Here is a 23171-nt window from a genome sequence, read left to right as displayed (position 1 = left end):
GGTATGCTCCGGCGTGGTATTACTGTTTCAAGGAATCCCCGCATGGTAGGCGCCTTTTCCCACTTTCAAACTGGTGGGTGGCCAGCGGCTGAATTCGGGGGAGCAGCAGCCTCCGACGTATGCCGCAGTGGTTGAGCGGGCCCAAGCCTTCCACGGCTGCTAGTGGTCAACCTCCGAGCATTTATTCCCACGTCCAAGGCGTCCAGAGGCACCGGGGACACCTGTACCTTTTAAAGAAACCGGTGGGTATCCGACGGCCCAGGATTCGAACCTGGTACCTTCCGCTTACGATACGATTGTTTTACCACTCGACCATCGCCGTCGGTCATGAATTACCATGAACTCTCTCTCTCTATTTCTACGTCTCCACCTATGTTTATCATCATCATCAGCCTATCTACTCCCATTGCAGGGCAAGGGTCTCTCCTATCGATCTCAAATAACCCTGGTCTTGTGCTAACTGCGGCCGATTTATCACCACAAACTTCTTGATCTCATCTGCCCATCTAACTTTGTGCCGCCGACTGACACACTTGCCTTTTCTAGGAATCCACCCTGTTACCCTTGATGACCAACAAACAGCTATCTAGCCTTCGCATTACATGCCCTGCCCACATCCATTTCTTCCTCTTAATTACCACTAATTTGCCATTTACACGCGTTTGTTCCCTGACCCACTCCACTCTCTTCTTGTCCCTTAATGTTCGTGAAGGGGTGGGCCAGGTTAGGTTTCTTTCAGAGGATTTGAGACAGGGAGTGTGGCATAGGTACACGCAGGGGAATATATTACGAAGCCAAACGAACGGACATGGATATTACACAAGGAACGATAACATTGAACAGGACGGTTCACTCAACACTAAAGCTGGACACACAGAAATCGAAATGTCCTACATGGGACTTTCGATGGAGCCGGGGCTGTTGGCACAGCGGCGTCGCCTCGAAGTTCGTAGCGCGATCCTTCGTTTTCGCCCTCGCCGGCGGAAGTGATGAGGGCCGGGCCCTGGCTGCTGCCCCAGAGCTACACGGGCCACAGGGCGCCGGCAAACCCGAACGAGGGTAACGCCCACACCGGACTCCGAGCGGGATGCCGAGCCTGTTGTGCTGCGTACGGAGCTAGTCGTTCCTCCCGGCACTGCGTCTTCGGGACCATTTACAGCGACAGACGTTCCACCGCAGACCTTCCGCCATCCACACACCCGACTTCTTTTTCTGGCTCGGGCACTCCGGCACACACCCTGTTGGGGGTTGCCCGTCGGTCTTGCTGGTTTTTTTTCCAAATCTTCGCTGGCGGTCAGATCACCACAATGTTACACGTATCATCTTCCGTTCGACTGCTACCTGAGTCGTCCTCTATTTAAGTTGAACCCTCTTAGTGACCTCCGAGTTTTTTCCCCGTAGGTGAGTACCGGTAAGGTGTGGCTGTCACACACTTTCTTCTTCAGGGACAATGGTAGGGTGCCATTCATTATCTGAAACTTCCTGCCGAATTCACTCCAACCAATTCTTATGCTTCTAAGTATCTCTGTCTCATGGTTGGGATCCGACGTGTCTGCTTGGCCTAAGTAGATATATTCTCTTACCACTTCCACTGCTTCCCCACCTATTTCAAACAGATGTTCTCTCCCAGGGTTATTAAGCATTAATTTAGCTTTCTGCGTATTATTTTCAGGTGCCCGATTCTACTTTGCTTGTCCAGTGCGGTAATGCTTTTCGTCCCCCGGGTTACTTAGCAAGACAGCCTCATTAGCAAACTTGAGGTTACTCGGGTATTCTCCATTAACCTTTACGCCCACTTGATGCCAATACAATGTTCTTAATACCTCTTGTAAACATGGAGAGATTGTGTCTGTTTGTCTGACCATATATATATATATATATATATATATATATATATATATATATATATATATATATTCTTTCCTATATTTATTCCCCTATATATATATAAGGGAATGGTAGTTCCAACTAACGCCTCTTTACACAGCTCGCAGGAAACTCGGTGACTCTGCTGAACGAGCCACCAACGCTGATGATCATGCACAAATTATGATTATGATTTGTATGTACAGGTAAGAGATTGGTCTCGCTGGCGGATAACAATTCATACACTTCGTGAGTTATGGTGCAACCAACACATCAATACACGCTCACACTCCCTTCCCCCTCTCTTGAAAGCGGGCGCCTGGCCGCTTATCGCTAAGGCGCACGCTGGGTGAAACGCTCAATGCAAGCAACATATACTACTTCAGTTCCACGTCGTGGACGGTCATTGGGGGCAGCTGCCGAAAGCACTCTATAGTTTACCGGTAATGTCAGCGCAATGACGGTTTATGGGCAAATATAGGGATTCAAAAACTTCTTGCACACGCCCGGTGATCGTGTCGGTGTCCAGAATAGCACGCCTTCACCGGGTGAAAATTAATGGGGCGGTGCACAGCATCGTAATGGGGTTTTCAATATTGCTGCATTGCTTCAGTTTGGGCGCGGGCTAGGTGTCGACAGTGGTTGATCCGGGAAGTAAACTGGTCAGAAAACGGGGTAACGGGAGAGCCCGGTGCAGATCAGAAAGCGGTGTCAATAAATAAAAAAGGAAAAAGGCCAAAAACCTGGGAAATGCGTGAATAGGTAATGGTGTGCGGATTAGGTGAGTTATAAGCGAAGGTGACAAACGGAAGAACGTGGTCCCAGTTGGTGTGGTCTGGTTTAATATACATGCAAAACATGTTGGAGAGAGTCCTGTGGAAGAGTTCAGAGAGGCCGTTCGTCTGGAGTGACGGATGCTCCTTGTTTTATACACCGTATTTGCTGCTTGAACACTTCTCCCAACATTCGACACAAGAAGGCCTTGTACCGGTCCCTTGAAGGACGCGGGGTGCGCCGTTCCGCGACATGATATTTTGCGACAGAAAATCAGCAATTTCCTGGGCGTATCCAGATCATAGAGGGGCTGTCTTGGCGTACCTTTTGGAATACAGCCAAAGCGTACAGCGTACAGTGTTTGAGGTTTTAGGAAGGGAGCCGTACAGGTAAATTCCCACAGTTTCGAAGGGCACAGACGGACAAGGTACCGGTCGTAGCAGGCGGGCTGGAGGAGTCGCAGCGCGTTTTCGCTGGTGTCATTTGGTGCATGAATAGATATACCTTCATCGAAAAGCTAGATAGGGTGCAGGCCAAAAGAAGAGAGAAGGTATGCGGTCGTAGGTGTTGTCAAAATCTAGATTTACTGCGGTCGGATGGTCGTGTAATGCCTCCAGGACAGCTTCCTGCAGCTGCCGAGGTAGGACAGGGACCGACCAATCGCCTGTGGGATGGTGGCTGTAACGGTGCAGAACGCGTTTTCAAGCCAGTATTTTTGTAGTTTTCCGGCTGTTTGGAGTTCGCGCGGAGCCCTCTATCCGGCTGATTATTGCTCTATAAAAAGTATTGTCGCGCTGGAGGGCCGCAGACTGACTTCATCAACCTTGGAGTAAGCAATGGGCGCGATGCGTTAAGAAGGCCTGCTTCTCGACTACGCGCAGACAGCCGAATGAGATAAGGGAAACCGTACCGGGGCCTCTGAATAATAATGCTTCTTGCCGAAATTGTATGTGATGGTAAAACAGTACCGCTCTAGACGAAGACCCCAACGGCCGATATGTCCAGACAGGTTCCTCAACGTCGACAACCAGCAAAATGCGGGATTTTTAGTAAGCACATTGAAATGTCGACCGTACAACTAAGGGCAACATTTTCGCGTGGCCAACACAACAGCGAGGCATTCGTGCTCTGTGATTGTGTAGTTTTTTTCTGCCTACTCAGTGTGCGGCTGCCATAAATTACCACTCGCTCCCTCCTGCACGAATACAGTTACAACAAGACTGCACCGATGCCTCGTCCACTGGCGTCCGTGGGTGGTACTGTGGGTGCAGCGTCATCGAAGTGGCAAAGCACAGGGCGCAACGTGAGCGCGTTTTTGAGAGCTTGGAAAGCCCGTTCGCAATCGTCATTCCACGTTCCAGAACGCAAGAGGTTATTTAGAGAAAAAGCAAGTGCTTGAAAATTTCGGATTAAGCGGCGCAAATACAATGCTGATCCGAGGAAGCTGCGGTAAACGGCCGAAATCTTCTTAGGGTCGGCTTTATTCCTGTTTTGCTCACGACGTGCCCTGACACCTTTATCGGTTTTCTAAAGAATGCGCATTCTTTTATTAATCTGTAGTGCGCAATTCGGGAGGAACGTCAGTACCTCGTCGAGACGTTGGAGATGTTGCTCAAACGCAGTTGGAAAAACAACAATGTCGACCAGGTAGCAAAGGCAAGTTTTTCATTTAAGACCGCTGGTCACAGTATCAATACTGCGTTGAAATGTCGCGGGCACATTACATTGGCCGAAAGGCTTAACTTTGAACTCGTAAAGCCTATCTGGAGTGGCGAAGGCCGACTTTTCTTTATCATATTCATGCATTGGTTTTTGCCAATATCTGGAGCGTAAATCAAGGCTGCAGAAGAACTCCGCCCCTTGAAGGCGGCCAAAAGCGTCATAAATGCGTGACCTCAGATATACGTCTTTTTGTTCGAGTGATTCTGTTAAGGACAAGGTAGCCAACACAAAAACGAATTGAGCCGTCCTTTTTCTCTACTAACATGATTGGCGGTCACCACGGGCTCGATGATGGACGCATAACATTATACTTGATCATGTCAGCGACGTGGGTTTCTATAAGCTTGCGCTCATCCGAAGACACACGGTAGGGGCGACGTCGTACAATCTCTGAGCCATCTATAAAAATCCGGTGCGCTGCCACAGACGTTCGTTTAAGCGTGGAGGAATTCACGTCAAAAGACGCAATGTGCTTCTTCAAGACATAAAGCAACTTTTTCGTCTGTGTGATTGCCAGGTCTGGTCTAATGGTAGTGGTAAGAACAGACAAACCATCTGAAGAAGTGACTGCACATGCCCAAGGATGTTAGGGTGCTAGACACGACAACCTCTGGCTCGATATTGACCACTGAAGCGATGGTCATGCCCATTGGTAATAAATGGGCTCACCCGTCGCCTTGGCAATTTTACACTCGCTTTTTCTCGTCTCAGTTTGCTCGACCACGCGCGCGCAAGGCGCGGGGCTGGCGGGATAGCTCGGACGCCGTGTACGGGAGGGGGGCACAACATAGGCGTTTATTTCTTTTAACTTTGTATTGCAGATAGCGTTTCCAGAATTACGCGAGAACGCGCTAAATATACTTGTGTAAATGAGTTCTTAGCCCACCTGTCGCGTGAGGCCGCCTACTAGGTCGGCATTTACCCGCACCCCGGTCGTACGAAACCGCGGTCATACGACGCTTTCTCGCGGTCATTTGAAGGTATTATTGGGATTCCACTGTAGAAGCGCCGGCATTCGGCATTCTTTTTTGCCCATCCGACAGGTTGGCGGTGGAAAAAGGCGTCCGGAACGTAACTCCAGGGGTGCCGCCGGGTCAGGTAGATGCCGGGGTGAAACGCAGTCTCCATCATTCGCCAACAGGCGCAAGCGAACGGCAGTTTCAAGGGACGCCTTTATGTTGACGCGGCTAGCTACAGGCAACACGATGCCTACGCCATCGCAATCATGAACGGTCTCAACAGTCGCCCTCTTACCACGCTCATCCTTCGCACTTCTTCCGCCACGATTGCGGAAGAGGCGGCTTTTGATCTGGCATTAACGCTCCGGCCTTCCCTGCGATCATAATCTCCCACTAAAAGACGGCTATTCCATATTAACCCGGGGTCGTATTTCTGCCGTTGCATTCAAAATACTTCTTCAAATGTGCAGTAGAATGAGAGACAGCTGGGAGAGTTGGAAGGGGTTCATATTCAAAAGTTTAACTGCGCGAAAGACAAATACAAGAAAGGACACAGACGAGCGCAGTCTCACAACGTCATATGAAGCGTCATGTGACTGCGCATATATATGTTCTGTTTTTTCCAGAAAACTTCAGTTGTGAGACTGCGCTCGTCTGTGTCCTTTCTTGTATTTGTCTTTCGCGCAGTTAAACTTTTGAATATGTACTTCTTCAAAATCCCCCTGACTCCCCCACCGAGCTGGTGTGGACCCCAGCACACACGAGTGTGGGAGAGAATGAGGCAGCACACAGAGCCGCTCCAGAACTCACGTTCTCAGCGGCACTTAGCCTTGATACCTTCCATGAAGCCCTCTCAGCTCGAGACCGGCTCCTTTGCTTTCATGAGATTATGTTTCATTTCCGCCTATCCCGCCTTCTACTGCCCCGTGCACACCAGGCACTCTCTCACGCCGAAGAACGCCTATGGTGCTGAGTGCAGACGCATACCCTTCCTTTCCTCTCCCGCCTGAGCCGCATGTACCCTGCTCTGAACTCCGCACCCCACTGCCCCGCTTCTGGGGTGGCACAAACCATGAATCACCTCCTCTGGCCATGCGGCCACAACCTATTCCCCCCATATCGAGACGGTGAGCGCTGGGCGAGGGCATTGGGCAGTTCGGTTTCGGCGGTGCAAGAAGCCATTGTCGCTGGGGCTGCAAAAGTCACCGGGGACCTTCTTTCGTTGGTCGCCACCTCTCCCCCGAACTAGCCCTTGCGGCCGTAAATGTTTTGACTGTCTCTATCTATTTACTCATCTCGTAGGAAACGCGTTAACTCCTCAGAAAAGCCCCGGTAATGGTGACAATGTCCAAATGATAATAATGTGCATGGCATGTATAAGTGCGAGATTAGTCCCACTTGCGAAGAGCAATTCATAGAGTCCATGAGTCCTGCGATGCAACCAACACTCCAATAAACACCAGCAATATATATATATATATATATATATATATATATATATATATATATATATATATATATATATATATATATATATATATATATATATAAATATATATATATATATATATATATATATATAGCGAAACTGAATAGGAAATTAAGGGCTCGTTGTAATAAGACAGAAATACGGGTTGGCAGTCAAAAAAACCTCGGAAAGCAAAGGGGAGGATGTGGTAGGTCATTGAAACAGATAAAGAATGTGGAAAGAAAGTGGAGAAAAAATGCCCGCCAGGTGGGATCAGAACCCACGACCTCTAGAATACCGGTCTGGTGTGATAACCACTACGTAACCGGCGGTGGCCCGGCAGGTGGGATCCGAACCCACGACCTCCAGAATACCGCCGGTAGCGTAGTGGTTATCGCACCAGACCGGTACTCTGGAGGTCTTGGGTTCGGATCCCACCTGGCGGGCATTTTTTCTCCACTTTCTTTCTTTCCAAATTCTTTATCTGTTTCAATGACCAGCACATCCTCCCCTTGGCTTTACGACGTTTTCTTGACTGCCAACCCTTATTTCTATATATATATATATATATATATATATATATATATATATATATATATATATATATATATATATATATATATATATATATATATATATATATATATATATATGTATATACAGAAAGATAGGTCAGCAGTCTACAACGCCAAAGGAGGCATAGCGGTGTGGTTACGCTCTTTTCTTTTTCACTACGGTTAATCAAGTAAACATTTTTAAATATACAGCAGAAAGAAAGAAAGAAAAACACCCGCCCAAAGTGGGGACCGAACCCACGCCTTTCGATTACATGTCGAATGCCTTACCAATTCGGCTATCTGGGCGACTGTGTTCTCCTTCACTTTCTGGGCTATTTATATTTTACTAGAATTGTATCTGACGCTTGAGGGTGGTAGCCAGCGCCACTCTGACTACACGGGGAGAAGGGGACCTTCTTTTCAAACCCCGGGGCGTGACTCGAGCGTCTACAGCCTGTCATGAGCGGGTAACTGGCGGGAAGCCCTCTTATGCTACCGATTCATCAAGGCTGCTAGAACCGAGACCCTCGCTAGACTTTCGCAAAATAACACAGTAAGGAAATGAGGGGCTCGTTGAGGAAATACAGAAAGATAGGTCAGCAGTCTACAACGCCAAAGGAGGCATAGCGGTGTGGTTAGGCTCTTTTCTTTTTCACTACGGTTAATCAAGTAAACATTTTTAAATATACAGCAGAAAGAAAGAAAGAAAAACACGCGCCCAGAGTGGGGACCGAACCCACGCCTTTCGATTACATGTCGAATGCCTTACCAATTCGGCTATCTGGGCGACTGTGTTCTCCTTCACTTTCTGGGCTATTTATATTTTACTAGAATTGTATCTGACGCTTGAGGGTGGTAGCCAGCGCCACTCTGACTACACGGGGAGAAGGGGCCCTTCTTTTCAAACCCCGGGGCGTGACTCGAGCGTCTACAGCCTGTCATGAGCGGGTAACTGGCGGGAAGCCAGTTACCCGCTCATGACACCGACCGAACCCACTCTGGGCGCGTGTAATCGAAAGGCGTGGGTTCGGTCCCCACTCTGGGCGCGTGTTTTTCTTTCTTTCTTTCTGTTGTATATTTAAAAATGTTTACTTGATTAACCGCAGTGAAAAAGAAAAGAGCCTAACCACACCTTTATGCCTCCTTTGGCGTTGTAGACTGCTGACCTATCTTTCTGTATTTCCTCAACGAGCCCCTCATTTCCTTACTGTGTCATTCTGCGAAAGCCTAGCGAGGATCTCGGTTCTGGCAGCCTTGATGCCTAGGTAGCATAAGAGGGCTTCCCGCCAGTTACCCGCTCATGACAGGCTGTAGACGCTCGAGTCACGCCCCGGGGTTTGAAAAGAAGGCCCCCTTCTCCCCGTGTAGTCAGAGTGGCGCTGGCTACCACCCTCAAGCGTCAGATACAATTCTAGTAAAATATAAATAGCCCAGAAAGTGAAGGGGAACACAGTCGCCCAGATAGCCGAATTGCTAAGGCATTTGACATGTAATCAAAAGGCGTGGGTTCGGTCCCCACTCTGGGCGCGTGTTTTTCTTTCTTTCTTTCTGCTGTATATTTAAAAATGTTTACTTGATTAACCGTAGTGAAAAAGAAAAGAGCCTAACCACACCGCTATGCCTCCTTTGGCGTTGTAGACTGCTGACCTATCTTTCCGTATTTCCTCAACGAGCCCCTCATTTCCTTACTGTGTTATTCTGCGAAAGCCTAGCGAGGGTCTCGGTTCTGGCAGCCTTGATGCCTAGGTAGCATAAGAGGGCTTCCCGCCAGTTACCCGCTCATGACAGGCTGTAGACGCTCGAGTCACGCCCCGGGGTTTGAAAAGAAGGTCCCCTTCTCCTCGTGTAGTCAGAGTGGCGCTGGCTACCACCCTCAAGCGTCAGATACAATTCTAGTAAAATATAAATAGCCCAGAAAGTGAAGGAGAACACAGTTGCCCAGATAGCCGAATTGGTAAGGCATTCGACATGTAATCGAAAGGCGTGGGTTCGGTCCCCACTCTGGGCGCGTGTTTTTCTTTCTTTCTTTCTGCTGTATATTTCAAAAATTGCCCCCACCTCCCCGAAGGGAATCGTGAGGAAGTGCGAATGCATTTCTTGCGCCGAGAGTACACGGCGTAGTAATTCTGACATCGCCTTGAGAGGCGCCCAGCCAGCGAACGGTCTAAACTGGAGCAGAGCGAGCAGGAGACTGTAGCGAGAGAGCGCGCGCGAGCCGACCCACGGAGATCTGGCGGTTTATCGCTGCTTTAAAGGGGGGTACACCGCGCTGAGCGCGCCGAGCCAGGTGGCTGAGAGAGAAGGCGGGCGCGCGAGAGAGAGGGGTGCGCGCGCAGCTGCAGCCAGCGAGGAGAGAGGAGGAGCGAGCGAAGGGGGAGGGGGACGCGCGCAGCGGCGCACGGCAGCTGCCGGGAGAGGAGGTGGTGCGTGAAGTCACGGCGCGGGTGAGGAGAGGGATGCGCGCGGCGCACACCGCCGCGCCGCGAGGGAGCGGTGAGGGCGTGGCGTCACGTGGTGAGTGACGTCACTGCGCCGTTGCTACCGACGCTCCTCTCCGCTCTGCGCCGTTGCTAGGGAGAGCAGGGCTGCGGACGCAGCCGCCGCCGGCGGTGTATGGTTTGGGGTCGCTTATAAAGTGCATCGCACTTAAAATATTTACTTGATTAACCGTAGTGAAAAAGAAAAGAGCCTAACCACACCGCTCTATGCCTCCTTTGACGTTGTAGACTGCTGACCTATCTTCCTGTATTTCCTCAACGAGCCCCTCATTTCCTTACTATATATATGTATATGTATATATATATATATATATATATATATATATATACGTCACAAGATGATGCAATGGGCCCGGTGAAAATACCGTAGAGCGAACAGACGAACGGGTAACAAACAAACTTTATTGACGTTTCGGCCTGGGCCAGGCCTTCGTCAGAATGATTCTGACGAAGGCCTGTCCCAGGCCGAAACGTCAATAAAGTTTGTTTGTTACCCGTTCGTCTGTTCGCTCTACGGTATATATATATATATATATATATATATATATATATATATATATATATATATATATATATATATATATATATATTGCCGCGAACCATGCATTGGGTTTGTTTATATGTGTTTTGCATTTGCCGCCCGGCTGCGGCGGTGTCTGTGTTATGGGTATTGTGTGTGCCAAGGGAGGCGTGTGTTCCGTTCTTTCTGTGCCGCATGTGTTATCTCTTCTGATAGGGCGAGCGTTCCGAACTAGCGCAAACAGCCTAGAATAATCTTCGTTGATCTAGTGTCCTGGATACAATTCGACTATTCCAAAAACCCCCGCGCCGAGTGATAAATTCGCGCTGAGCAGATGCCGTGGCATTTCAATTGTCGACAGCAGTCTACGTATGTCACTTTGTTTACTGCTGTTTCGCCGCCTGTGTATTCTTTGAGTTGTTAGGGGAGCTCAAGTTCGCTCCAATAAACTTGTTTTTTTCTTTAAGGCAGCTGCTCGTCTTTGGCTACATGACATCTAGTGAAGGTGCGGGGTACGCACCCTTTATGCTACCAACAACCTATGGAAGCCACCAGGCCAGTCCAACTGGATCAAGCCGCCGACTGCAAGGCCTCCCGGCCGAGTTTGGTCTCCTGCCAGATGGACCCAAAAAAACGACCGCTGCAACCCCCACCATGGTGCAAGAAGCAACATCACGAATCGTGCTGCAGCAGCCACGGGAACCGCCATTCTTCCGAGGAGCCCCCGCAGAAAATCCAAAAGAATGGTTGAAGAAACTGGAGCGCGTCCGGATCTTCAACAGGTGGGACGACGCAGAAACGTTCCGGCATGTTTTCTTTTACTTGGAAGATTTAGCTCGCACTTGGTTCGAGAACCACGAGAGCTCCTTGACCAACTGGGCTCGCTTCAAAAGCGAGTTGCTGAAGAGCTTTACTACCGTGGTCAGAAAAGAACTCGCAGCGCTTTTGCTAGAATCTCGAACGCAGCACCCCAACGAAGGGGTCATGATCTTTGTCGAGGAGATGAAGTGACTTTTTCGCCATGCGGACCCAGAAACGACGGAGGAAAAGAAACTACGGTTTGTTATGCGAAGTGAGAAGCAAGAGCTCTTCTCGTGCCTTGTTCGCAACCTCCCCAAGATTGTGTCCGAATTCGCGTCTGAGACCGCCGCGATGGAGAAGACGCTAGAAATCCGAACGAGGCAGTACCACCGCCCAATCAATGCGCCGGTTTCGGAGACGATTATTGCCGGCGCTATTAACTCCGACTCACTAAGCGACACCATCCGTGCAGGGGTGAAGGAGGAGCTGCGGAAACGTTTCCCAACGACGACGCCACAACTTCAAGTCGCTTCCCTGACTGACGGGATCCCGGAAGAAGTACAGCAGGCTTTGGGAACTTCTATGCCGTCCGAAGCGCCCCGGGAGCCAGATGCTATGACCTACTCTGCGGCTGTTCGTCGACCCCGCACTGTTCCAACACGTCGTAAAGAGGCCCCGCAATACCGCCGCCCAATCTCGCCCGCCCGACCCCCTGTAACCCGAAACCAGGCGCGTAGAAAGACCGAAGCGAGGCGAACGCCCGATAATCGCCCGCTCTGTTACCACTGCGGAGAGGCCGACCACATCTACCGCCACTGCCCTTACAAGAGGCTAGGTTTGCGAGGATTCTCCGATCGCCAACACCGATTTCACCAACATGGACCGAAACCTCACAACCCGCACAGGACTGAAGATCTGGCACTGGAACTCCAACGGCTTTCGGTGTCGGAAGGCGGCACTACAGCAACACATGACAAGCGCCGGGCAACTGCCAGACATTATAATGATATGAGACCCACATGGAGGACACACCGTCACTGCCGGGATACCGAGCCTACTCCAGCCTGCCCAGTGCCAGGGAGTGCGGCAAGGGAGCCGCGCAGGGTGTGTGTACCTTTGTGCAGAAGGGACTAACTTCCATCCACCACGAAAACTTTCTCGGCCGCAGCTCCATTGAGTACTGCGTTACCGAGATCGTGGTGGGCAGAAGGAAACAAGAAGCCATGCTACTGGTGAACGTTTACAGCAACCCTACACACGGGAAGCAGAAATTCAAGGCACTCCTACACAAGACTGTGAAGACTAAGCCCAACGACACGACGGTGGTGTGCGGCGACTTCAACGCGCCGCACGAAGAGCTGGGGTACAGCCGCACCTCGGTCAATTGAAGGGAACTATTAGAAGAAGCGTCGAACGCCGGCTTCGTGCTTTTCATGGACCCGGACACTCTGAAAAGGATCGGCACATCGACCACAAGAGACACGAACCCGTACCTCACCTTCGCTCGGCTCTCTGGCAAGACAAGAGGAACGGCGACCTGGCACAACACCGGCCACAACCTAGGCAGCGATCCCTACATCACAGAATTGAACGTACCCACAACGGTGCACAACAACCAAAGAAAAATCAAGCACAAGCTCACAGACTGGACGCGCTTCCGTGCCACCCTCGACGAGCTCGACCACAAGATTGACGACATCGAGGCATGGACGGGGCGGATCGCTTCTGCGGCCGACTCAGTCACCGCCGAGCTGGACCTAGAAGAAAATGTCAAGCAAGTCGACAGGAAGCTAGCTGGGCCCCGCCATCGAAAAGTACAGCAGAGAGTTGTGCTCAAAGCAGTGGTATGCAACGTGCAGCGCCGCCGACGGACAGCTGCACAAGGGGCAGACTTGGAAGCTGCTGCGGCATCTCTTGGACGACAAGTCCACCAAGGGCCACCAACAGCACAAGCTCGCCCAAACGATCTACATCGCCGTCAAAGAGCTGGGCGAAGAGGAGGCCAGCAAGCGTATCAACGCCAAGTACCTCCCCGTCGAAGCCAGCGAGACTCACACCGAGCATAGCGGCCCGGACAACCCTGAACTGGATCGGGAGATCGAGGAATGGGAGCTTCGAGCGGTACTGCAGGAGCTTAACTGCAAGCCGGCCGCAGGGCCGGACCGGCTTCACAACCGAGCGCTGCGTAACCTCAACGACGGGGCGATCGCAGCGCTTACAAGATATTTCAACAAATGTTGGAGAGAAGGTAAACTACCGAAGCAGTGGAAGACGGCCCGCACGGTCCTCATACCGAAGCCCGGCAAGCCACCCAACATCGAAAACCTGCGACCCATCCCCCTGACGTCGTGCGTCGGGAAGGTGATGGAGCACGTCATGCGAAACCGATGGAACCGCTACCTCGAAGAGAAGTGCCTGTACCCGGACGCCATGATCGGCTTTCGGGAGAAGCTCAGCACCCAAGACGCGATGATACAGCTCCAGCACGAGATCCTGGACGTGTCGGTTCCCACCAACGACAACAGAGACGTCCTTGGCCTAGACCTGGAGAGCACTGTCGACAAGGTGCGCCACTCGGCAATCCTGTCGCAGGCCTCGCGGCTGGGACTTGGACGAAGATCCTGCAACTACATCAGGGACTTTCTGTCGAACCGGACGGTGAAGATCCAAGCGGGCAACCTACAACTGGACGAGAAGACCCTAGGCAGCGTCGGCACGCCGCAAGGGTCCGTGATATCACCGCTGCTCTTCAACCTGGTCATGATCGGCGTTGCGGAGTGGCTGAACGCGCAATTCCCGCAAGATGTTTCACGATCTACGCGGACGATATCACGCTGTGGGTGCCTGGCGGCAGCGACGGGCACATCGAGGAGACGCTACAAGAAGCTGTGGACGCTATAGAAGACCAGCTGGACGGCACCGGGCTCCGGTGCTCGCCACAAAAGTCCGAGCTCCTGATCGTCCCGCCGCCGGGGCGGTACAGGAGGAAAGCTACAGAAGACTCGGAGCGGATCGTGCTCCGAACGAGAGACGGGACCGTCATTCCGAAAGTCTCGAGGCTCTGCGTCCTGGGCATGGTGTTCGAGGCCAGTAGGAGCAACGGTGCTACCGTGGACAAGCTCGTCACGAAGATGGGAACTGCAACGCGACTCATCAAGCAGTTGCGACGCGACACAGGGGGATGAAGGAAGCCAGCCTGCTACGACTGATCCAGTCCTTCGCCGTCAGCCACATCGCTTACATCATTGCGTTCCACTACTGGAAGGTACAGGAGCGCGACTGGATCAACGCAGCCATCCGGAAGACGTACAAAGCAGCGTTGGGCCTATACAACTGCGCAAGCACAGCCAAGCTGCTGGAGCTGGGGGTACACAACACCCTTGAAGAAATTGCAGAAGCGCAGCGGACCTCTCAACGCGAGCGGCTCCTGACTACGCAGACGGGAAGAAGCATCCTTGCCAAACTCGGCCTGGGCGCGAGTACTACAAGCAACGACGAGCGTGACGGCGGCGCTCTCCCGGAGGGAGCCCTCCGCCGATTAGTGGTGGCACCCTTGCCGCGGAACGTGCATCCCGAGCACAACCGCGGTCGACGGGAGGCGCGGGCCAAAGCGCTCATCGAAAGCCATGCCACCGACACCGGCGCCCTGTACGTGGACGCTGCCAAGTAAAAAGACAGAGAAGACACCTACGTAGCCATCGTCGTGCGAGCTACGACGGGCGAAGTCTACAGTGCCTGCAGCGTTCCCGTGCAGCGGGCGCATCAAGCGGAGGAGACAGCCATCGCGCTGGCTCTCACCGACGACAAGTGCACGACGATCCTGAGCGACTCCCGCACGGCGATCCGGAACTACAGCAAGAACAGTGTGTGTGCAAGTGCAGTGCGCGGTGTGAAGTGCGGTGTCAGACAGGGCGACGAGAGACTGCGAACTCATCTCCGCTGGTTCCCGGCGCACCAAGGCTACAGTTGCGGGAGCTCCCCCAACCGCAACGAGACGGCGGACGCCGCCGCGCGAGGACTCACTCGCCGCGTGGTGGCAGCACCGTCCCTCGTCTCTGCGGAGGAGCAAGCTGCTGCGAACGACGCCAGCGACGGCGAAGACAACAGCTGCGACGATGAAGATGCCGAGCCTGTAACGAGCTACGCGGATGTATTGGACTGGTATCGAAGCGCACGCCGCTCTATGCCGGGCCCGCACCCGCTGCTCTCGCGGGAACAGGCGGTGCTCTATAGACAGTTGCAAACGAACTCGGTGCTCACGCCGGCGCTCGCGCGCTACGTGTGCCCCGACGTCTACGACAGCGAAAAGTGCAGTGTGTGTAAGAGTGCTACTGCTACGCTGACTCACGTGTTGTGGGATTGCGAACTGAATCCAGAGGAGGCGGCTGCCTACCCAGGCAGGCTGCCGAAGGACATTGCTAGAGCCGTATTAGCACAGGACTCAGTGCAACAGTTACAGGCGGTCCAGTGGATCGAGGCAGCTCTCGCTCGCCAAACGCGCAGGGATGCATCCCACGCGATCCAGGGGCTGAAGCCTCGCGGAGAGTGTTGGATTCCCCGACGTAAGCGACGGGACACGACTTGATGACTGCCCCCAGATAGTCAGGTAGCAAGAGGGCCCTGCGTGGTACCCTGCTACCTCCGCCGGAGACTTCAATAAAGTTCACTTCTCTCTCTCTCTCTCGCCGCACCTCGCCCTCTCCCTGGTCAACGACTCCGTGAGATCGAAGAGTATCTCTCTCAAACAAGCCGTAGCCCAGCCCGTTTTAACCGCTCGCCGTCGCCCTACCCCTACCAATCGCCGAACCGCCGTAGCAATGCTGACTTCGCCCGTGGAAGGTCCCCCAGCCCACGCGTGGGAAACTACAAGCAGCAACTTATGGAGGTGAAGTTGCTCTATGGCGAAAAAGCGTAAACCCTCCAACGATGCATGGACGCGCCGAAGACAGTGATTCACGACTTTCCCTCATCCCGACGACCCAACCTAACCCTGACGAGACTCCCGAACACGACGGCAGCTGCACGAGGCGACGCGTACTCGACATGATCACGACTGCCGCTGAAAAGACGACGACGACGCACAGTGCCCGACCGTCAACACGCATAAGCCGAGATGCGACGCCCCGACACACCCGGAACTCGAGCAAGGCGGCGTCCGACGTCCAGGTGTCTATCGACGGCTTTGATGTAGTCGCCCTCGTAGACACTGGAGCCGACTACTCAGTAATGAGTGGACCATTTGCGTCTAAGCTGAAGAAAGTTATAACCAGATGTGACGGTCCGCACATACGCACACCAGGAGGCCACGTCGTGACGCCAAGTGGAACGTGCACATCCAGCGTCACCATAGACGGCACGACGTACCCTGCCGCGTTCGTTGTCTTGCCTAACTGCTCTCGTGACGTAATTCTCGGAATTGACTTTTTAACGGACAACGGCGCAATATTGATCTGCAGACCAAGTCGATAACGTTTTACTCCGATCACTCCATGAAGCCGGAACCGAACCCCGAACACCGTGGAGCTGTAAGGATCGCCGATGATCATGTCACCCTGCCACCCCGCGCAAGCTTAATGATCACCGTCTACTGTGAAGGTGCTGCTCCTGACGTCGACGCTATCGTGGAGAGTGACCGAAGGTTGCTTCTCGACCACAGTGTGTCTGTCGCAAGAGGCTTTGCGCGGTTTAAGCAAGGCAGTTCCCACGTTTTGGTCAACCATTTCACCGAGGAGTACCAGCATTTAAACAAGGGCGCTGCAATTGCCTTCCTCGAAGAAACGCAACAAGTGACGGGATCACAGTAGCCGACTTTGAACGCGCACCAGAAGATACCTTCAAGCTCCCGCAACCTTTAGACGTGAATCCGGCGCTATCAAAAGAAAGGAACCAGTTATTGGCTTTGCTTCATCGCTACAGCAAGTGTTTTTTGTCGAACTCAAAGTTATGTCAGACACCTCTGGCGAAGCACCGGATAATAACCGAAGATGGAGCCCGACCTACCCGACAGTCACCGTACCGCGTGTCTTCACACGAGCGCGAAGCCATCCGGACTCAAGTAGACGACATGCTCAGCGACGACATAATACAGCCATCTAAAAGTCCGTGGGCTGCGCCGGTCGTACTCATGAAGAAAAACGACGGAACTTTAAGGTACTGCTTTGACTACCGGAAACTGAACAAAATCACCAAAAAAGACGTACACCCACTGCCACAAATGGACGACGCCCTCGACCCCCTCTGCCACGAGGAAGTACTTCTCATCGATGGATCTGAAGACCGGCTACTGGCAAATTGAAGTGGACGAGAGAGACAAGACTGCATATATATATCCGGATGGTCTATACGAGTTCAAGGTGATGCCATTTGGGCTCTGCACGGCGCCAGCAACGTTTCAAAGCATCATGGACACTGTGCTGGCTGGCCTGAAGCGGCACACTTGACTCGTATACCTCGACGACGTTGTGGTATTCACTCGAACTTTCGAGGACCACCTTGCAAGGTTTGAGTCTGTACTCGAGGCTATTCGCTCATCGGGGCTAACGCTGAAGCCCGAAAAGTGCCTCTTCGCTTACGAGGAACGCACGTTTTTGGGACACGTCGTCAACGCCACGGTAGTCCTGCCTGACTCGGCGAAAACATCAGCCATAGCTAACTTCCCTAGACCGAAAGACAAAAAAAGCGTTCGGAAGATTTCTCGGACTATGCGCATACTACCGGCCCTTCGTCGCAAGCTTCGCACGCATTGCAGAGCCACTCACGCGCCTGACAAAAGATAGCACCCCTTTCGCCCGGGAAAACGCCCAAAAAAAAGCATTCTGCGAGCTTCAACAACGCCTGGAAAACCCGCCCGTGCTCGCTCATTTCGACGAAAACGCCGAAACTGAAATGCACATGGACGCCAGCGATATAGGTTTGGGTGCCTTCCTCGTCGAAAGCAAAGCCGTGGCGAAAAGGTAATCGCCTATGCAAGCTGTGGTTTCTCGAAGGAGGAGAAAAACTACTCTGCCTCCGAAAAAGAGTACCTGGCTATCATATGGGCCATTTCAAAATTTCGCCCATACGTGTGTGGCAGACCGTTCAAGGTTGTGACAGACCACCATGCGCTGTGTTGGCTCGCCAATTTAGAGGACCCCTCTGGCCGTCTTGGGCGTTAGAGCTTGCGCCTGCAAGAGTTCGACGTAACAATAGTCTACAAATCCGGCAGGAAACACTCCGACGCCAACTGCCTGTCCCGCGCCCCCGTCGACCCACCACCACAAAAGACCGATGAAGACAGCGCGTTCTTCGGAGTCGTGACAGAGAGCGACCTAGCCGCCAAGCAGCGTCCCGACCCCGACCTGCGCGTCATGATCGGCTACCTCGAAGGACGCAACGTCGCTGTGCCTAAGGTGTTCAAGAGGAAATCACCAGCATTCACCCTCAAGAACTCCGTCCTCGTGAAGAAGAATTTCATCCCCGGAACGAGAACAAATTATCTACTTGTCATCCCCGCAGACCTTTGTGACGAAATTTTGGAAGCGTGCCATGCCACAACGACCCGTCTTCTGGACATCTCGGAACAGCTCGCACTATTGCAAAAATCAAGGCGAAGTACTTCTGGCTTCGACTTACATCCGACGTCACCCACTACGTTCGGAGTTGCCGTGACTGCCAGCGACGGAAAATGCCGCCGACAAGACCCGCCGGAATACTGCAACCGATCGCCGTCCCGTCGAGGCCATTTCAACAGATCGGAATGGACCTTCTAGGCCCGTTCCCTACGTCACGATCACAGAAGAAGGGGATTGTCGTAGCGACAGACTACATGACGCGCTACGCAGAGACTGCCGCTCTTTCGAGGGGGACTGCACAAGAAGAAGCCAAGTTCTTCATAAACCAAAGTGTGCTGCGACATGGCGCCCCTGAAGTACTAATCAACGGACCGCGGGACGGCCTTCACTGCGGAGCTTATGCAAAGAATCTTACGCTACAGCAACACGGATCACGGAAGAACTACGGCGTACCACCCCCAAACGAATGGACTAACGGAACGCCTGAACAAGACAATCGGGGATATGCTGTCTATGTACGTCGACGTTGAACATGAGACTTGGGACGAAGTCCTTCTGTATGTCACGTTTGCGTACAACACGGCTATCTAGGAAACCACACAGATGACACCGTTTGAACTTGTCTACGGAAGACGGCCGACTACGATGCTTGACGCCACGCTTCCCACATGGAAGAAGACGACCTCAACGCGGCGTCCAAGAATACGTTCAGCGTTTGGAGGCGGGCCGACAGCTCGCTCGAGTTCGCACAACAGACCAGCAGCTGGTGGATGCGAGACGCTACAACCTCTGACGCGGAGACGCCGAGTACCGCCCAGGGGATCGTGTGTGGGTTCGGACTCCGATCCGACGACGTGGGCTCAGTGAGAAACTTCTACGAGGGTATTTCGGACCCTACCGGATTCTACAACGTGTTGGCCACCTCACCTACAAGGTGATCCCCTATGGTGATTCCAGAACACCACGACGACGCGCGCGGCCCGAAGTCGTCCACGTGGTTCGCTTAAAACGTTTCTACGTACGATGATGGACTTCTATTTTTTATGTGTTCGGAATGTAGTTTCTGTTATCATCGGGTCAATGCACTCTTAGAGGGGGGGTAATGCCGCGAACCATGCAGTGGGTTTGTTTATATGTGTTTTGCTTTTGCCGCCCGGCTGCGCCGGTCTGTGTTATTGGTGTTGTGTGTGCCAAGGGAGGTGCGTATTCCGTTCTTTCTTTCTGTGCGGCATGCATTATCTCATCTGATAGGGAGAGCATTCCGAACTAACGCGAACAGCCTAGAATAATTTTTGTTGATCTACATTGTGCTGCATACAATTCGACTAATCCAGAAATTCTTGCGCCGAGTGATAAAGTCGCGCTGAGCACATGCCGCGGCATTCGAATCGTCGACACCAGTCTACGCGCGTCACTTTGTTCACTGCTGTTTCGCCGCCGGTGTATTCTTTGAGTTGTTAGGGGAGCACTAGTTCGCTCCAATAAACTTGTTTTTCTTCAAGATACCTGCGTCGTCTTTGGCTACGTGACCATATATATCGACAATTAGAAACATAGATCAGGGGCTCGTTGAATTAAGGCAGAAATAAGGGTTGGCAGTCAAGAAAGCCTTGGAAAGCAAAAGGGAGGGTGTAGAAGGTCATTGAATTAGAGGAAGAATTTAAAAACTGAAAAAAAAACGCGGAAAAAATTCGGATATATATATATATATAGAAAGATAGGTCAGCAGTCTGCAACGCCAAAGGAGGCATATGGGTGTGGTTAGGCTCTTTTCTTTATCACTACGGTTAATTAAGTAAAATTTTTTTTTAATTATACAGAAGAAAGAAAGAAAAACACGCGCCCAGAGTGGGGACCGAACCCACGCCTTTCGATTGCATGTCGAATGCCTTACCAATTCGGCTATCTGGGCGACTGTGTTTTCCTTCACTTTCTCGGCTATTTATATCTACAAGAAGTGTATCTGACGCTTAAGGGTGGTAGCCAGCGCCACTCTGACTACACGGGGAGAGGGGGACCTTCTTTTCAACCCCCGGGGCGTGACTCGAACGGCTACAGCCTGTCATGAGCGGGTACTGGCGGGAAGCCCTCTTATGCTACCTAGGCATCAAGGCTGCAAGGCTGTATATATATATATATATATATATATATATATATATATATATATATATACACAGTGAAAGACAAGACTAAAGGGTAACGAACGAAAATGTATTTACGATTCGGTTTCCGGGAAAGCCTTCGTCAGAATTCTGACGAAGGCTTCCCCGAAGCCGAAACGTAAATACATTTTCGTTCGTTACCCTTTAGTCTTCTTTTTCACTGTACATTTTTACCGGCCCCATCATACCTGATTCATACGCTATATATATTTATATATGTATATATATATATATATATATGTGTGTGTGTGTGTGTGTGTGTGTGTGTGTGTGTGTGTGTGTGTGTGTGTGTGTGTGTGTGTGTGTGTGTGTGTGTGTGTGTGTGTGTGTGTGTGTGTGTGTGTGTGTGTGTGTGTGTGACCATGTAGAGAATCAGAATAGGAAATAATGGACTCGTTGAAACAACACAGAAATCAGGATTGGCAGTGCACTCAAGAAAACCTCGGAAAGCAAAGGAGAGAATGTGGTAGGTCATTGAAACAGATAAAGAATTTGGAAAGAAAGAAAGAAAGTGGAGAAAAAAATCCCGCCATCTCCATGAAGTGAATGATGACGAGAGGTGCGAAGCTAAAATGCTTATCGGTGAAACCGTGAATAAAGACTCGACACGTCAGGCTTTCCACCGCTCCGTTGACAAGCCCGTCGACGACGTCGATGTTTGTGGGGATTATGTAGGGCTTGTTTTGGACGATGAGAATCTCCATGGGTAAGTTGGCGAATTCGGTGTGTGACATTTTAGCCACCTTGGCCGTCAACTTCCGCAGAGCGTCTTGTGTCGCGTACCCCCGGTACGTGTCTTCAGCTCGCAGGCCACGAACCACAGCTTCTTCTTCTTCCTCTCCTCCTTGTTGGGTAGCAACGAACGCGTTGAACGTTTGGACCTCTTGGGCAAATCTTTGGTTGACCAATCCCTAGGGGGATTCTGCCAAAATCATCATCAATCCGCCGTGTATGGCAGCAACGAGGGACGGGACAGGGCCTGTGCAAGAGTCTTAAGCTCGCAGGCGGCGAACACGACAACCTCTTCTTCCTCTCCTCTGGGTGGTACCCAGTTTGGGTAGCAACAATCGTGTTGAACGTTTTGACCTCTTCGGCCAATCTTTGGTTAGCCACTCTATAGGAGGGGGGCCCAAGAAAGAGGAACTTCGCCCCTCAAAATGCCCGCCGTGTGTCATCCGAGACCTACGACCTCCAGAATACCGGTCTGGTGCGATGACCACTACGCTACCAGCGGGACTATTTTCAACTCCACTTTCTAAGTTATTTATGTTAAGATATATTTGTTTTCTGCGCATATGGGTGGTACCCAGCGCCAATCGGACTACTCGGGGTGGAGGGGACCTTCTTTTTAACCCCCGGGCCGTGGCTCGGGTGTCTACGACATGTCAAGGGTGGTCGACCCACGTGGAACCCTCTAAAGCTAACTATGACACCAAGGCTGCCACAACAGAGGCCCTCGCTATGCATGTAGCGAATCAGAATAGGAAATGATAGGCTCGTTGAAATAACACAGAAATAAGGGTTGGTAGTCAAGAAAACCTGGGACACCAAAGGGGAGAATGCGGTCGGTCATAGAAACAGATGAAGAATATTTGAGACAGAAAGAAAGTGATAAAAAATGCCAGCCGGGTGGGATCCGAACCCACCACTTCTAGAATACCGGTCTGGTGCGATGACCACTACGCTACCGGCGGGACTCTTTTCCCCTCCACTTTCTGGGGTATGTATGTTAAAGTATATTTGTTTCCTGCGCTTGGGGGTGGTAGCCAGCGCCACTCCGACTACACGGGTGAAGGGGACCTTCTTTTTAACACCCGGGCCGTGACTCGACTGTCTACGACATGTAGGGGTGGTCGACTAGAGTTCAACCCTCTTAAGCTCCCATGGCACAAAGACTACCAGAAGAGAGGCCCTCGTTATACATGTAGCGTATCAGAATAGGAAATGAGGGACTCGTTGAGATAAGACCGAAATAAGGATTGGCCGTCAAGAAAACCTCGGAAATCAAAGGGGAGAATGTGGTAGGTCATTGAAACCGATAAAGAATTTGGAAAGAAAGAAAGTGGAAAAAAAAACTCCCCCACCTCACCGAAGGGGATCGTGCGGAGACAGAGAGAGAGAGAGAGAGAAAAAACTTTACTGAAACGCCGGCAGAGCGGTTAGGCTACCCCTTCATGGGGTCTGTCACCGTGACGTGGCCTGGACATCGTCGCGACTGCGTCCTGAGGACCGCTTCTGGGTTCCCCCCGTCGGTCCAGGGGGCTTGCGCCCAATGCGAATGCATTCTGTGCACC

The 23171-nt window shown here is 51.8% G+C and overlaps 1 non-coding gene across 1 annotated transcript; it reads right to left on the bottom strand.

The window, feature by feature from the left end:
* Positions 1–20555: 20555 nt before the first annotated feature.
* On the bottom strand, positions 20556–20627 carry Trnaa-ugc (transfer RNA alanine (anticodon UGC)). Its single transcript has one exon. It is a non-coding gene; the product is annotated as a tRNA-Ala (tRNA).
* Positions 20628–23171: the final 2544 nt, after the last annotated feature.

The sequence above is a fragment of the Haemaphysalis longicornis genome, unplaced genomic scaffold (genome assembly GCF_048455015.1).
Source record: "Haemaphysalis longicornis isolate Haplotype H1 unplaced genomic scaffold, Haemaphysalis longicornis Haplotype H1 scaffold_336, whole genome shotgun sequence".
NCBI classification, from domain to species: domain Eukaryota; kingdom Metazoa; phylum Arthropoda; class Arachnida; order Ixodida; family Ixodidae; genus Haemaphysalis; species Haemaphysalis longicornis.
The sequence above is the reverse complement of the archived record's forward strand: the minus strand, read 5'-3'. Positions and strand labels throughout refer to the sequence as shown.